The sequence below is a fragment of the Anopheles merus genome, chromosome 3R (genome assembly GCF_017562075.2).
Source record: "Anopheles merus strain MAF chromosome 3R, AmerM5.1, whole genome shotgun sequence".
In the NCBI taxonomy this organism is placed as follows: domain Eukaryota; kingdom Metazoa; phylum Arthropoda; class Insecta; order Diptera; family Culicidae; genus Anopheles; species Anopheles merus.
In genome coordinates this window covers 16,397,996-16,413,241 of record NC_054084.1, presented here as the reverse complement: position 1 = coordinate 16,413,241, position 15,246 = coordinate 16,397,996, and the positions used below count along the sequence as shown (strand labels likewise).

The following is a 15,246-nucleotide window of genomic DNA, read 5'->3' as shown; positions in this document are numbered from 1 at the left end:
TTAATAAAAATCATCTTTACGATCAGCTTTTGCACGTGACAGACGCTTTAAGTGCTGGGCTGAGCAGATGAAGCAACTGAACGTTCTAGCGCCGCGTGGAGTACATCAAGTGAAGTAGTTGCCTTAGTAAGAGACTAAGAAGTTTCTGAAAGAGTTGTTTGGAATAATCATTTCGAAAAAGGGCAACTTTGAAAATAAAACATTTAATTGAAGGTTATGGAATGTTCTTTAATACGAAGACAGAAACGAACGATGAAGGAGAACATGGCTGAAATTGGATACTTCAAGCGAACAACTGAGCACCCTTCAACAACTCAACCCGTGTAGAAGATTATGAAAATCAATCAGTTACCAGTGCTCTCTCTTCCATAATTACACTCTTTCGTATAGCACTGACATCATCCACACGCTCTTCTTCTAAGGTCAAGGGTATCATCATCGCAACCCGGGCATGAACTGCTCCGAATGTGAGGCAGCTGGCGGCAAACGCAAAACCGCCGAGCAGCTTCACTTTAATTGAATCCAGCCGGTAGCGCGACGATGCCTGGAACTGTCACTTTTGCGTTGACGGATGATCACCGGATCGTGACTTCAATTTACGGCTCTCCCCCCCGGTCGAGCTAAAAGTGTGATCCCTTTTCTACCACATCCCAGCCGACTGCACTATGTGTGTGTATGCAGATACACTCTCGCGTTGCAGATGCTGGCCAGCATACGGGGCAAATAAAAAAGTAACGCTCGCTGGACCAGAAGTGGACCAGATTATTACCGCTCGTTTACCCACTTTTGAACAGGAACGTAATCACGTTCAATGGCGCAACGCAGCACTGCATTCAGCCGACAACAGATGTTGGCCGATATCCTTACGCCAACGGGGTGCGTGTCACGGGTTCATCAAAGTTCTGACCGTGCGGCAGCAATGGAATGGAATTGTGTGTGTGGCACACAAACGCTGATGGGCCACAATGATGGGGTTTTTGGCGAGCCAATTGGCCACACATTGTTGAAGATGCTACATTTACAACGGTATCGGGTGGATGGAATGAAGAATGTACGTGATTTGGAGGTTTTGGATCATAAACATCGGAAGCAGTCATATTTATTACACTGCTTTTACTGCTCCCAAACGTGATGAGAGAGAAGAAAAGGACATTTAAAATATGAATATCAACGAACTAAACCATAAAGAACAATCATTAGAAATAAAATCCTGGTCACGGCACCAATAATGTATCCCACATTTGACGCCATAAATCAAACAGCATTCCTTATTCAATATCAACCACATCGGTTTAACATTTAACTTTAATACTGTACTCTGTTTAAACGTGTTCCACCATAAATAACGTTCCCAAGGGAAACTGTGTTCATCCACCGACACATTTCACCATTTTTAACAAAAACCACCGCTCATCGCTTCGGTCCAAAATGGCTATCGTTGCGCTTAAAGAGGCGCCCCTTTCCACGACTCATGACTCATTTTCCAACCCGTGACAGCGAGCACTGCACAAACCAGAGCACTGCGCACAAACTACAAAAGCTGCAAGAAATTAAACTCATGACTTTCGCTCGTGCATAAATTGATCCCATTAAAATCCATTACCCGCACAGCACCGTCGGCCGCCGCTTGGCACGATGATGGGGACCGCGCGGATCGATCGTGCGCACACGCACGCATTAGCCAAGGGAAGAAGCGAACGACAGAAGAGTACAACCACACAAAAAAAAACAGGAACAGGGTCCAACTTCTCCCACAGAGGTGTACACAACAGCAATCCTGTTCGTCGGGGTCCGATCGGGTCATAATTTCCTGACCCGGTCCCAGATCGCGACCGAAAAAAAAAAAAACAAACGCCCGGACACGGTGCACGGCACAAAATCGCGAGTTTACCTTCATCCGCCATCGTGGACCGTAATCGCGTGGAAGCCTAATAAATTACCGTAACACCGTGTACGTGACGGATATTGTGCTGATCGGTTTTTGGGGCGGACCGGTAGGGCGAAGTGCATCCGATGAATGGCTGTTGGAAAGGGAACCTTCGTAGAGGATCATAGACCACGTCATTTCGGGTAGGGGGGGGGGGGGGAGAGGATGAAACCGACGGCACCCGGTGATGTGCGGCTGTGTATAATGTTGTCTCGCTGTCACGACCATTCAACTCCGCGCGGCAAGATGGGTCGGCGAGAGCTCGGCAAGACACTATCCAGGCCGGCCGGTCTGTGGGATGCAATTAATAAATAACAATCGCCCAAATGCAGCCGTACGGAGTAGACACACCATGCTTCCGTGTCGATACCGTGGCACATGTTGCATGCACAGCCTCTGCACGGTGGGTCCCGGGGTAATTCGATTGTGCATGTGCGAGTCTTGTCGCTCACAACACATTACGCCTGAACGGAAACGAAACCACACGCAGATGGTGTAACGTGTCGTGTTGGTACAACAATTCAAGCAAGGGCGGACAGAGGCCGCCGAGGCTATTCAATTAAATGGCTGACCTGTTGTTACATCGCGATCGCATCGCGGGGAAAGGGGCTTTATCGCAGCCGGAGACGCTGTATTATGGAATGCTAGAGATAGCCGGCCGGGTGAACTGGTGTGGAAGTTTCCAAGAAGCGGCCATAAATCATTGGAAATCTTTAAACCGGTAAAGAATAAAGGATCTCCAAGGCAGTTTGTGGTTTGTGAGTTTTTTGCTTAATGAATGCGAAATTAATCTTAGAATCTTAGAAACCAGCGACAACAATGAAGAGGGTGAGATTTTGATGGGTGTCTGCGAAAGGTACATTATTCATTCACCGATTTGTGCGAATCGAAGAATGACAATGCATTGGCACACAACTCATGCAGTTTGGGCACGTACAGCAGTTGGCACCTTACTGTTGAACGCAATGCTTCAAGGTTAGACGCACGCGAAGAGGCGGTAAAAGATAAATAAACTGAATTCCAAGAAGCGGAGATTTGTTGCTCGATTTTGCATTTCGATGAGATTGGCGGTGAGTTTTTAAGCGACTTTTTTGTGAGTACAATTCAAAATTTTAGGTTCGTCTTTATGCATTCATGTAGTTTTCTTTAAATATTGTATGATATTAGCTTCAGCGATATTTTCAGCTGGCCCTTTGATACTCAAATAGGTTTAATTTTAGATAAGCTTACTTAAGCAGCGATAGTTTTGTTCGTATATTAAGATCGTACAAGAATTTTGAATCATTTGAGATAGAAGTTCATAAATTAAGTGATGTTATCTTTGTTTTATGATTTTTGTATTATTTTTAATGTATTATCTTTGTTACTAAAACGTTAATTCCATAAAACGTCCTTAGATACAAACAAACTATAAATACAGTTGCTTTGATACAACATCAATTTTGAAAATTTAATTAATTAATTAATTATATTAATTTTTTGAATTATATCTTTATTTATCACACTAGAAACCAATAGAAGCACAACGATACTACACCATCATATGTGAATAAAATACAATTAAACATGAAAGGTGTATCAAAAATGTTCAATATCTGATATCAAGGTTTGCTGTTTGTTAATGATGGTTATTTGATGGTTAATGGACATTTAAATAGACAAATAATCAGTTTATCATCACACAAAGAAAGAAAAAACTATTTGCTGATCACTCTTAACAATTTATACAAATTACCAACTTTATTTTCAAAAATCTCATCTCCTATGAATATAATCCTGAGGTACATAATCCACTAAACGGTAACGCTCAATTATTGTCCTTCATCTTGCTAACCTGCCCCAACCGCGTTAACTAACTTCCCTAACAACCGCTCCCACACTCCAGTACAACCATTACCATCAACCACCAAATAGCCATCGTAAAAATGCACGCGAATGCTGCCCATAAAGCATCATAAAGTATGCTTACTTTACGCCCTGGAAAATAAAGCACTTCTGGAACACAAACGCAGCAAGGCCAAACGGTCAAACGGCCAAACCGAACATGAAAAACTCTGAACTTTTGCAATATTCGATGGCAAATCATAAAATAAAGCGAAACAAAAAAAAAACATAAGCAAACACAAACATGCCAGAAAAGCAATGTTCATGATGATGATGATGATGATCGCTCGGAAATATTAAAAAAAAACCTGATCTCATAACGCAGCGAAAAGGAAAATCGAGATGGTAAGCACTTTCTGGAAACGTGTGCAATATTTCGGGAAAATGGGTGGGATTCGTACGCGGCCCGGATACTGCACAGCCGGAAAGATAAATAAACGCAGCAATAAGGTAATAACACAATAATACACACGCAGTTCCATTTAAATCGATTGCTGTGGATTCGACCTGTGGTTGCCAGTGAATTGAAGTAGACGCAAGTACGCGAATTACAATTTTAGAGAATTGTGAGCAGTTTTAAGATAATATTCTTTTTTATATATATTTTACCATCTTTTACCAACAACTCATGAATATCCTAAGCTCGGGCTCGAGTAGAAATTGTGATTCAGTAATCTAAATTGACAGCATTTAAGAAGATTACACCAAACAACCAATAATGCACGCTACGCTGGACGGCAATCTTTCAATTGATTAGTTCCTTCAAATCGAAAATCAAACATTAACCGAAGCGATTACGCCCGATCAGGTGGAACGAATAATGCTGCTCGGGTAAATCGGTCCTACAAAACACCGTCAAGCACACTTCACCCCTCGAAGAGCGCTATCCTGGAAGTGTTTAATAAGGATAATGTTGTTTTTTTCTTTCTTCTCTCCCTCCTTATGTGCCACTCCCATTCACCAGTTACACCGTCGCTAGGATTAGTGTGAAAAGCAAAATAATTCCCACTTTCCCCAACCCAACTTACTTCGGCCTTCGGCAAGAGGGTAAATCTCCCTCGTGTGAGTGCACTCTCCTTCAGGTCGGCGTTTCGTGTTCAGTGATGTGACGGAACCACCACACCTTTCGAGCGTGAAAAGATACAAACCACCAGGGGGAAAGCAGCCATTTTGAGGTGCAAAATCAAACGTCACTCGACCACGGTGGGTCGTTCCATTCCACTAGCGCGGTGCCTCGTATGTCATGTTTGCGGCGTCTTGTGACGCTTTACCACCGGGTAGCAGTGCTCGTTAACCGCACATGCACGTAATTAACGAACCCGGCGTGCACATTATCATGTGCTGCCCCTCTCATCGGCCACTCCATCCATCCAAGGGAACAGGCAGCAATTGCTACTGCACGAAACGCCAACGCCGCTCCGGCGGGAGAGGCGCACAATGGTGGGGAAGGTTTAGTATTGATTAATTAAAAAAGCATGCAACCTTCTTCTTCAACCTTTGCGTCCAGGTGTGCAGATTGCGTGTTGAAGGAAGCGAGACGGAGACCTACTTTGAGCGACACCTTGTGCGCTTTCGATCCTTCCAGCCGAGTTGGTAGAATCTCCCCCACCGGTGGGACATTCTCAGATCCCCCCTGTGTTTGCCGCTTCATTTCATTGGATGGCGCATATTCCGGATGATGGATGAAAGTATGGTGGCTTCCGTCAGGACGATGATTTTCCATCCACCACGACGCCGTATATGCACGAAAGGAAACATTTGTGCATGCTACACCGACATAAAGCAGCGGCCCGTTTTCGCCCACCCCAAGTCCAAGTCCTGGCCGAGGTACAGTGGATAGGAGGTGCAGTTACGGCGTGCGTGCTAATGACGGTTTCTTTGGGGGTTGTTCTTGTTATGCACCCTTTATCCTGTATCATGGTGGGTGTGGTTGAGTGTACAACAGTGAAAAAAAAATGGAGTACCCATGTACCTAGTTTCCCCATTCAACAGGGACGCCGGTAAGCGAGTGTCCTCGAGAGCTGGCAAATTATATTCTGAAGTGTTTCGCCTTCTCGTTTACCGAGTGGAGCGAACATAAAGTGTAGGTCAAACTATTTCCATTGCGCTAGAATGGAAGTTGGAAACTATTCCACAGAAAACATTACCATAAACGTTAATAAATTCTAACTTATTCCCATCTGCATATCGGTGCATTGTATCGTTAGAAAGGGGTATATGGGTCAACCTATGTTCTTAATTTCGTTTAAAGCCTTCAATGATTGAATAAGTTCAATAAAGGCTCTTTGTATTACAATGTACTTAACAATATACATGTTTTTTCCGCTATTTCTCTCGAAGGTAACTTCTAATACCAAGTAAATAGATAATGGTACAACAACCTTCCCTAATCCACGATTACACGGACGTAATATGACGCTTTCAATGTGGCATTTACATGGAGACAGGGCACGATGTAACACAGAAACCCATCAAACACGACATTCCAAGGAACCATCGAAGCGAACCTATCTCCGCGAGACACATGACGATGGTGAGATCTCGCCCTTGCTCGCCCCAGAAAATCCCCGGAATTCCACCGAAATGGATGCTATCATTCACTCTCGCCCCAGCAAATATTCATGGTTAATAACGCTACGCTTCCCTCTCCTCTGGCACAAGACATTTGCTTTCCCATTCTTCTCCAAACGTCCAACACCATCCCAAAACTCGACTCCGGAACCGTCTCGAACAGAATAGAAAGATCCCGGCATATTAACTCATCCGATTAGCAGCAGCAACAGCAACCGCGCCACTTCCGATACGCTTCAGTGCATCCGTATGCCAGCTTAAATACGAGCAAAATAAAGATGATGATGAATCTTCCCGCGTCAGATTTTTCGGCAGCTCTCGAGCGTGTGCATGGGTTTCGTTGTAGGCCCGTGCTTGATGCGCAGCTTTTCCCACGTCACTCAATGTTGCCACCGTCGGGGCTGGGCTGAGCTGGGGAGGGGGCGTCGTGCTGGCTTATTGTAATTCCAGCACATCGCCGCAAGAACATCTGTGCGCCAAGGGAGCCAGCAAAAGATTGGCAAAGATATGCCCCTGCAGAGTCCGCTCCGAATCCCATGACACGCCTTCGCTTCCTTGGGGAGGCCGCCGCCTCCGGCTATCGTTCACTTTCACTCTCGCTCGCTGGTCTCGATCGATTTTGGCTCATATTTCGTATCGAGACGGGGTTGGAATCTTTCTGACGAGATTCCGAAAATACACACCAACTCCTCCATGGAGGCGGAGGCGCTTTGGTGTCAGAGTGGAAGCGGGCAGCAAGATCTTCATGCCGTGCGTCGCGAAATTCGAAACGTTTGCCCCGTTCGCCCCGCTGCATGCGGGATTGGGGATAGCACGCGTGCGTTCGCGCATTATTTTTGGTCCGCCCGTCCGTACGTCGCGCGTTGGAATGTAAATAAACATAACGCGGGGAAAATGTTTGACTTTCCAAGCCGCGCCGCCGCCAATCCGTCGGGTGTGTTGGGATGTCGTACAGTTGCGGATGGATCGGCAAGATGAGGTAGAGGTGTCCCGTGATGTGTTTGTGTGTGTGTGTGTGTGTCTTCCAGCACACGGTGAGAGTGAGTTTTGACGAAGGATGAGCTCGTGAAAGATTTGCGACATTTGAGACGGTTCGTTGTTCGCATTGAGCGGGTTTTTTTTTTGTACATTATCCCGTCGATGCGGGAGTTTATCTTTCGACAGGAATCGTTCATCAACCCGAGGGAAGAGGTGTGTTGTTGTGTGATGAAGGGTTTATGAGCAGTGAATGATTGGTTGCTATTGGTAAAGTGAATTTGAGAATCGCGTTTTCCAATTGGATCTTGAGGACAGGGTTTCTTATGAGTAAGAACATTCAATATGGCTCAATAACATACACATTACGACTCCCGAAACAACAATGAGCTAGGAATGTACTTCTGAGTGACTAACAGTTTCTATCACCTTTGCCAAGACGCGATGCAAATCAGAATCATCCTTTTGCGTCCAATAATAGATCTTTATCGTATCCAGTTACTCGACCTCGTATGTATCCCCCGATTTCGGACCTAGCATCCGCCGTCCATCTTTCACTCGCCCACACTCTCGCTCTGTGTCTTGCTACCTTCAAACCTTTAAAAGGCACCGAAAACACCCGAAACACTGACCATACGTACACACCAGTACACCGGCCTGTTACCAAACCCCGTTGCCCGGGTGGAATATTTAATGAAATCAATCGCATTCCGTTTGGGTCACCGCGCGCGATCGACGTGGATCGCTGGCGAGGGAACAATCTTCCACGAAAACGTGCGCGAAATGTGCCGTGTGACCGTGCGGTGGGATCGATGACATCGAATCGAAAAGATCGGAAGATGGTAGATATACGATGCGATGTCTTGGGGGAAAAATACACACAGCACGCCAGGGCGCATCTCACCTGCAACCGCAGGAAGCGGAACCATGTTCTCCGGCGTGGCTCGGAATGATTAATGGGCTCGGCGAAGAGGATTCCGGTGTTTCGTGATTGAGCGTTGCTGCCGGTCGTTTGGCGAAGAACACGAAGCGGGCAGTAGAATGTTTATAGCCATGTACTGTAACACGGACTGGGGCGTGGACGATCGGGGAGAGAGTAAATCGTACCTGAATCGATTCCATAATGAGCTGCTCCTTTCGCAGAGGATTAAGAGCGGTTCCGCGTGGGGTTGGCCTGGAAATCAATGCGTGACTTCAATGTTTTTGTATGTGCCTTTGGATTGACTAGTTGATAACGATTTTTATAGATTAAGTGCATCAGGCTTTGTAGGATTAACTTCTACCAGATTTATACTCATTTCGTACGACTTAACAACATGCCCGTCATGGGTTCAAGCCCCAAATGGACCGTGCCGCCATACGTAGGACTGACTATCCTGCTATGGGGGGATCAATAAGTCACTGAAAGCCAAACCCACAAGTAGTGTGGTACAGGCAGGCCTTGACCGGCAACGGTTGTTGAGCCAAAAGAAAAAAAAAAAAAGAAAATACTCATTTTAATTTATTGCTCAAAAAGATATGTTTTTGACATTACTTTTAAACATTATTGCATTCTATTACTATTAAAACATTTAAAGTGAAGCTTAGAATGCACAAATTCCACTTAATGCTCATTACTTTGAAACAGTTGGAAAAACCCCCTTGTTCTCTATGCCTCTCATAGCAGACGACTGCAAAAACGATTAATTTACTGCTCAACACAAAGCGCTCATTTTACTCTCTGCCACCGATAAACCTTTGGCCCATCAACTGGGGCAACACTTTTTGCCGATGTTTTGTGTATTACTTCCCACTCAATGGCGGCACAAAGTGACTGCAACTACTTTGCGTTCCAGTGCCAGCAGACGCAACAGAGGCCCGACCATTCATGGAGATGATCAACCCAGAGAGCAGCCTTGGCAGTAAAACCTCGCAACACTTTTTACCGTGACCAATGCTAGGGGACCAATTTCAAACAACACTCCCTGTAAAGGGACACTGGCCACACGCGCTCGCACACACTTCATTGCGAGAAAAAGGGCTGCAAATAGTCACCAAAGGCTGGGCAAAAAAAAAAACACATATACAAGAGACCCACCCAACTCCAACGCCTGCAGTTGGAAGCTGATCTGCATCGCTTGACAAGTGTGTCGACAAGCGTGTGATAGACAGGACACGTCCCCGGGCAGCACACTCGGTCTCGGCTGATGGATGTGGTCAATAAAAACTCTAATTAATTACCAGCAACATCCATCATATCATTTTAAATGAATCAAAGGAGGTTATTTAATTAGTGTGCCCATGAGTTCGGTTCAGCTTTGCCTTTGCCACCGTGACGTTCAACCGTACGCTCTCCTGCTTCCTTTAGGGGATATCTGTGGGGTGTTGTACTTTGGAGCATGTTTTTAACGAAACGTCTGCTACACGATTGCTCCAATGAGGAACGAACTGGGAGGGTTAGAGAGAGGTTTGAATTCAGTTCACGCTCAACTAGGTTTTTTGTTGCTCAGTGAGTGTGTGTGTGTGTGTGTGTGAATGGCCTTTTTTAATATGCTATTACCTCAAACACTTTGCCCAGGGGGAGGTTGAGTTGCTTGGGGGATACGGATGGCGAACCTACCCAGAAGCAATAAAGCTTTATTGCAACCTTTCTTCTTTTTTATGCACATGACACACACACACACAGGACGTTCAACCATCTTGTGCCCCGAAAATTCTAATGCCCTCTGCGCCGCGCTTCTTGTAACGTGCCGCGCCCAACCCAACCACTCGACTCACTTGCTTTTGATGTAATTTTCGGCAGGCAGCGCCTTTTAAGCAACCACATGTGAAAGATGTGAGGCAAACGCTGCTACTACTACTTCTACTATCGTGATGCGACGTGTGCTAGGCAGACAATCGCGGGAAGGATATGAGCTCATGAGCGTTTTGAATCATGCAACGATGTTTTACGAAGTTCGGGCGTGTTTTACTTTTTTTTGCTTGCCCTTTCTAGCTAAACGTTCTTAACCGACCTAGTAGTAGCGGAAGAAAGCGAATAAAGTCCTTGCCGTGACGTGCGGTACTGTGCAGGATGGGTAGATGGCCGTTTCGTACACGGTGTCATGTGAGCCGTTTTTTTTTTTGCACACCGAGGAACAGTTTCAATCAGCATTTGTCGTCTTTTTTTGCGTTCGTGAAGGTTCCGACAGCAGTCAAAGTCATCATCATAACCAGCATTGATGCAAGATCTAGTCTACGAGATTGTTAAAAGGGATCGTTAGTTGAGGTCATTACGCTTATGTGCACGGTTTTATCGATTGGGCAGTGAAGGCGGGGCGAGGAAGAGCATATGACAAGCAGAAAATGTATTAAAATATGTATTTACATTCACATTTGGTGTTGATTTGTACTACTTTTTCACTACCAAACTATGTTGGAATCAAATTCTTTTGTTGTTTTTCGTTTATCTATTCAAATTAGTTTTTCTTTAGAGGTTTATCCACTCTTTATTTTTTCATGTTTTATACTTTTATATTGCATTTTTCAAGTAATTTTAGTGGCTTGATGTTTGGAATAAATCATAATTTTTTTAATCACTTTTCTACACATGTTGCTTAAACATTCCCCATTTGTTTTATTCTATTAGTCTCCTAATATTTCACTCTTATATTTTTCTTTTTTCAAATGAAAGTTAATCATGTTTCTAATCAGTTTCCTCAAGTGTTACCATAATAAAACAAATGTCCTGAGCTCAACAATAAAAATCAACCTTTTTTCATCAACTGTTTGCTGGCAATCGATAAAATCAAACCATTCACAAGAAAGGTCACACACCTATCGCAAAAGCGAACTTCAGTTTATCACATTTTGATAAATTGCATTGTGCTTCCCAGTACCCAATCCATGCTCACTTTGCATAATGGTGTGACAGCACACATACACAGAGCCTTGACTTTCGATCGGGTATGATTGCAACCAAGCCGAAAATGAAGGAAGGGTGGCGAAACGGTGCAAGCAAAATGTGAAGCAAAACCCTTTACGAAAGCGAAATTGAAATTGCACAAAGTCTGACATGAAAAGCATTAGCAATACCACAGTGTGGAGTGGCATCGGAAAATAAGGGCGGAAAAAATACAAAAGTAGAAAACACAGTTCCACAAACTATAAGAGAAAGAAAAACTTTTCACAGCTTCACAGCAGTTTCAACAGCACATCGTGGTACAGCGGGAATTCGCTACTACCATGTGCGAACAACGGTCTCATTTTCACATACACACCGTGTACTGACATCGCCCTGTGCTCGCACCTTCCGAATCTTGGGTGTGTCCCGATTTGCATCACCCAAATGCCGGAACTCGATAATGGGAATGCAGTTTTCTCGCCGACAAATCTTCGACCGGAAGTGGTGGTTGGTGCTAGTTTCCTCCTTTTTCCGGGGGAGAAACACACTCGAGAGCACTGCTTTCGGCTGTAGGGCGTTTGGAAAGCTTCCGTGTTTTCACACTGCACGTATGCACAGAAAATGGCAGAGAAAATACGGACGGACACACTGCTCAGGTCGCACCCGGGGTTTGAAGAAGCCCGCTGTACCAGCGGAGACCACAAAACTATTCGATCGCTTTTGGTTTCTAAATTATAAACCGGCGACCTATGTCACGGCAGGAAACGGACCGTGTGCGAAAGTCTTTGGCACCCGTAAGTCTTCCCGGTTTTGCGGCATCGTGCGGCTTCTCTGGCTCTGAACTCTTTTCAATTTCATTCTGGCACCTGGAAAACCGGGGAGGGAAAAGTTTTCTTTCCACCGGGCAAAAAGTGCACCAGGAGTGCCAGGCTCCGGAGAAGAAACAAAACTTTGAGCTCCATTTAGCTTTACGGAGGATGAGGAGAGCTCTAGCTACGGCAACTGCTGCCCCACTGCCTGACTGTGGAGCAGCGGTAAAGTGCAGCTTCGGGTAAAAAGGAAATCACCAAACACATAGAGAAGGAGGGACATTCAGCATGGAACAAGATTTTGACACACTGATGCTTCTTTATATGGTGTGTGAGTGGGAGATTTTTTTTAAAAAGTTCTCCACTGCCAACACACATCTTCAATTCGTGATGCATTTCTATCGAACGGCAGAAAGCGATGAAGGAAAAGGGCTTAAGGTGAACATTTTTCAACCCTGCTCTCAAACTCACCCTTTGAATCAGCATCCTTTCTTTGAATGTCTCTGTGTGATTTTCTTTTCTTTCCTATGGTGCTGAAAGATGACGATTGTATAAGGAATAATTGCACTTGTTTTTATGTTCTAGTCGTTCTAGGTAGTTGAGAGTTTCTCGTCTCTTTTGAACATTGAATGAATTGTTTTTAATTAATGATCAAATTTTGTATTCAAAGTTTTCTTACACAGAAAATACTTCAACCAAATTAATAAGGGCAATTTAATGAGTAAAGTTTCTATAATGTTTTATGATTACAGAGGTTGTTTTAATGTAGTTTTTCCTTGCAAAACTATTTCGATAGTAAATCAGTTTAATTATCTATCGAAGATATTTTGACAATTTATCATATTTTTGATGTCATTTGCCGTATCATCAACCTCTTTTAAGCCATTAAGCGATGCAACAAAATAAAATAAAACCATTATTAAAAAAAAGACAATTTTAGGATGTTAATCCTGGTTTAGAAGGACGCAGATAGAATTGTGAACACAGTAAGATAAAAATATATAGAAAAATAGTATCAAAGACACAACTTTCTCTACAGAACAATCAGATCCAGCAACGAATCAAACATCTTCTAAGTAATAACATATTTAAATCTAAGCAATCGAGCCTTTCTTAACGTTAGTAATTAACCTACTCTCCTAATACCTTCACGCTTTGATGACTTTTAAGCGTGAAGTATCAATCCCACTTAATCTGTTCTCCGGAAAAATCCAATCTTACATCATCATCCTACTTCTAGCAGAGAAAAGGCTTGAATTTCACGTTCCCCAAGACGATCCTCGATCGATTGAACCGCTTCTGGGAAAATGTTCCCTCTAGCACTTGCTTTTGCAAGATCGCATCTCGCAAGTGTTTGCAAGTGTGTTTGTGTGTGTGTGTGTCGACGAGCCAGAACCGCCGCGAGAGTTACACGAGCCCTCACCCAAAACTCCCCATTCATTCCCCCTTCCCCACGGAGGCAGTGTTACGGCCCTCTGGTTCGATTGAATTATAGCGAGTATTAGTGTAAATGTTTACGACTATTTGTTGTTCTTCCGCTTGCCGCACAGAATTCTGCCAAACGGAGCAGCAGCTTCGGAGAAACATTTGCATCCCGGACCACCACCACCACCACCACCACCACCACTCCACAACCGGACGCGCGCACGATGATGTAGTGTGGTTTGCAGCGGGAGCAATCGAACGGGTTGTACTGCCATCACCGGGGGAATCATTGCGCAATGGTGCAAGAGCAGCAGTTAGTTCGGGGTGCGTCCAAAAACACATCTTCCACCAAAGGCAGCACAACTCCTCCAGATACGCACACACGCACGCACCCCGCACGGGGCCAGCTCATCGAGAAATCTTGAACCGGGGGGGAGGTTCATAAATTGTTTCCAATAATAGAGGAAGCCAACTTTGAGACATAAATTTTACGCCTCGACTGAATCTGCAGTACCGAAAGCGAGCGCGGGTTGCGCTTTGATCTTCTTTCCCGTTGGCTGTGTGTTTTGTTATCTTAAAACGCGGCACTGATTGCGTACATTTTACTAAAAGCTTTTCCTTCTGTTTTTTTTTTTTTTTGCTGGCAGATTGTGCAAGAAACAATAAAGCGTATCGAAATCGATTATTGTTTCTAAAACTCTGAAACGATGATGCATGATTCGCTTCCTTCATCAGCACGCTAATACCGGCATGTCCGCTTGGTCCGTTTCTCTGGATCACGCGTCATGACGATGCAAGTAATGTCTTCAAATTGATATAATTAATTTTTCACAACTTTTCCATCGCTGCACTAACGGCATAGGGGGTAGCATATGCAGCCAGATGCATCAGTGCATTTCGTGACTCACAGCAATATCTATATATTTAGCAACAGCTCGTCAAACCCGACTTCCCCCCCAAAACCCACACACAGAGACCGATCGAACGAACACGCGAGATTCGATTTTCCCCAGCAAGATGAAATCAATTTTCCGCCTCTCCCCACTCGGCCGGCCCGAAACCATCGCGTCGTGTACCAACGAAACAAAATAAATATGAAAAACCCTTTCAAAAACAGACAGCATCAGCACAGCACGGCAGCAAATCATTCACGGAAACCCCCGCGGAAGCAGCACACACACAACATTGCACAGCACTGCACAGCACAGTGGATGACGCTGTAGGCAAGCTGTACATTTGTAACATGCGAAAATTGTACTTTTCACCGTTCACTGCGCGTGTGTGTGTGTGTGTGTGTGAAGGTAAAGTTTTTCACACACCAGTCGGCATCGGGTCCGGTCGGTCGGTCGGTCGGTTTCGCTTTGGTCGCATTTTCCATATGTTTTTTGGCTGGATGGCGGCCCCCGCGTGAATTCGCTTTTTTATTTTATCCTGCACTGCTCTATGTTGGCAGATGAAATAAAAATGAACCCGAAGCTAAACACCGGTGGCGAGAAGTGGGTACGGTGGATGGTGGAATTCGAAAGCGGGAAAAGCGGAAGTGAAAAACGAAAACGCGCGCACGCCCGCGATGATTAATAGCTTCAGCTCAGGGAGCGAATTAGGGAAGCGATATCTGCACTTGCTGTACAATTCGGTGTTATAGCAGCGGGAAACTTGTGTTTGGAAATGGTAAAACACGGGAAAAAAGTGTGCACAGAGCAGCTGAAACAAAACGGTGTGCCAGAGTGTAGGTGTGTGAATTGCTTCAATTAAGGAATCTATAACTTCCGTGCAAAATATACACTGGAATG

General features: G+C 44.7%; 1 protein-coding gene across 5 annotated transcripts in view; it reads right to left on the bottom strand.

The window, feature by feature from the left end:
- The window catches only part of LOC121595238 (discoidin domain-containing receptor tyrosine kinase B), a 248,757-nt gene that overhangs the window by 143,714 nt on the left and 89,797 nt on the right, over positions 1-15,246 (bottom strand). Inside the window, exon 1 of one of the 5 annotated variants that reach the window (XM_041919036.1) lies at positions 8,465-8,484. The exons of the other annotated variants lie outside the window; for them this stretch is intronic. The gene's annotated coding sequence lies outside the window, so the exon portion shown is untranslated. Of the gene's footprint in view, positions 1-8,464; positions 8,485-15,246 lie in introns of those variants that run through there. 5 annotated transcript variants of the gene reach the window in all.